Genomic DNA, 2,493 nt, shown 5'->3' with positions numbered 1-2,493 from the left:
ATAATAATAATAATAATAATAATAATGGAAAAACTTTCAAAATGCAAAGACCTGGAAATAGAGGTAACTCGAATGTGGAATCTAAAAACAGAAACAATTCCTATCATAGTAGGTGCCTTAGGTATAATAAAAAAATATTCAGACAAATACATAACAAAAACACCAGGACTTACAAATATATATAACAGAGAAAATTGCACTACTGGGCACTGCACACATCCTACGCAAAACACTTTCAATACAGTAACCATAAGAGCATCACAGCAAACCACAGCACATACCCAAGGTACACAGAGCTGCGCTCGGTAGTGAAGTGAAAGCACGTTATAAAAATAAAACTACTGAACAATAATAATAATAATAATAGTAGTTACCAAGAAGACCAGATATGATTATAGAGAACAAAAGAAACAAAGTGTAAGATCATAGACTTTGCAATAGCATAATAGAGGGGATAGTGAGAAAACTGAGAAATATCAGGACTTTGTCAGAGAGGTGAAGTAATTGGGGAAGACTGAGACGATTATTCCTATGGTAATAGGTACACTTGGCCCAACACCCACACTGCTACCTAAGAAGTTGAAGGATATTGGAGTTGAGACCCACATTGTCAACCTGCAGAAACCCTAAGAAAGATTCTTGAGATCAGAGGAAACGTGTCACCAAATCTCAAGACAACAGCTCTGTTAACTAACAGAGCATTTAATAGTTTATACTGATGATAATCCTTTCTACTAGTGACACAAGGCTTGAAATTTGGTGGGGAAGGAGCTTTGTTGATTGCATTGACTCCAGGGCTCAACTGGGACTTAATCTATTAACCCCTGAAAGGATGAAAGACAAACTTGAGCTAGGAGGAATTTGAACTCAGAAAATAAGCTCAGAAGAAATGTCACTGAGTATTTGTTAGTGTGCTAACAATTCTGCCAGCTACAAGCCTTAGTAGTAGTAGTAGTAGTAGTAGTAGTAGTAGTAGCAGTAGCAGTAGTAGTAGTAGTAATAATAATAATAATAATTCTTTCTACTATAGGCACAAGGCCTGAAATTTGGGGGAGGGGGATAGTCGATTTCATTGACCTCAGTGCGTAACTGGTACTTATTTAATCGACCCCGAAAAGGATGAAAGGCAAAGTCGACCTCAGCGGAATTTGATCTCAGAACGTAGCAGCAGATGAAATACTGCTAAGCGTTTCGCCTGGCGTGTTAACGATTCTGCCAGCTCGCTGCCTTAATAATGAAAATAATAATAATAATTACTTTTTACTTGCATATATGCCATTGAATAGCTTTTGAATATACTGTTATTAAATGGAAATTATTTAAATAAGATTCTTCATCACTATCACCACCATTTAACGTCTGCTTTCCATGCTGGCATGGGTTGGATGGTTTGACTGAAAACTGGTAAGGCAAGGAGCTGCACCAGGTTCCAATCTGATCTGGCAGGGTTTCTATGGCTGGATGCCCTTCCTAACGCCAACCACTCAGGAGAGTTTACGTTGCAAGAGAAGACAGAACGGATGGTAGTGACAAAGAGAAGCTCAAAATACATGCTGAAAGTGAACAATCAAATCATTAAGCAGGTATCATCCTTCAACTACCTGGGAACTTTGATCACAGGAGACGCAAGATGTGTGAAGGAGATCAAAAGATGGCTGGTGCTGGCAAAATTTACATTCTCAAAATTGTATAACACATGAGAAATCATACACTGGGCATCAAGACCAAGATCCACATACTGAACTGTTGTGTACAGAAGTGAGGAAATGGTCCAGAACATCAGAAGTGAGAAGCTGCTTGGAGAGCTGTGAAATGTGGTTCTTAAGGAGAATATTGAGGACAGCACAGACAGACAAAGTGTCTAATGAAGAAGTGATTACCTGAGCTGTGGTAAATAAAAAAATTGCTTTGTGAGGTGAGGGCCAAGCAATTGAGATTTCTTGGTCATGTGATGAGAAAAGAAGGCCTGGAGAATTTAGTGATGACCAGAAAGATTAAAGGGAAAAGAAGCAAAGGAAAGAAAGGGATGATGTGGATGTTAAGTTTGATGAGCTGGTTGGAAGAAAGAGGCATTAAACATCAGGAAATGGAACTGTTAAAGAAAACAAAGAACAGAATCGTGGCAGGACATGATCACCTATGTCTTACATTCTGGACATGGTACCGAAAGAGGCAGAGAGATCTTAAAAGCATTGTGTTAACCATTTACCATTTCAAAGTGACATTATAGATCCTTTGTAATGGTGCACTGCATTTACAGATCATAGTCATAATTTTCTTTTCTTTTACTTGTTTCAGTCACTTGACTGCAGCCAAGCTGGAGCACCGCCTTTAGTTGAACAAATCAACCTCAGGACTTATTCTTTGTAAGCCTAGTACTTATACTACCAGTCTCTTTTGCCGAACTGCTAAGTTACAAGGACATAAACACACCAACATAGGTTAAGCGATGTTGGGGGTCAAATACACACACACACACACACACACACGTGT

At 38.7% G+C, this 2,493-nt stretch overlaps 1 protein-coding gene across 10 annotated transcripts in view; it reads right to left on the bottom strand.

The window, feature by feature from the left end:
• Positions 1-2,493, bottom strand: part of LOC106871111 (ankyrin repeat domain-containing protein 12) — an 84,750-nt gene that overhangs the window by 15,230 nt on the left and 67,027 nt on the right. The gene's annotated exons all lie outside the window — the stretch shown is intronic.

The sequence above is a fragment of the Octopus bimaculoides genome, chromosome 1 (genome assembly GCF_001194135.2).
Source record: "Octopus bimaculoides isolate UCB-OBI-ISO-001 chromosome 1, ASM119413v2, whole genome shotgun sequence".
NCBI classification, from domain to species: domain Eukaryota; kingdom Metazoa; phylum Mollusca; class Cephalopoda; order Octopoda; family Octopodidae; genus Octopus; species Octopus bimaculoides.
This window is presented reverse-complemented; position numbering and strand designations above follow the sequence as displayed.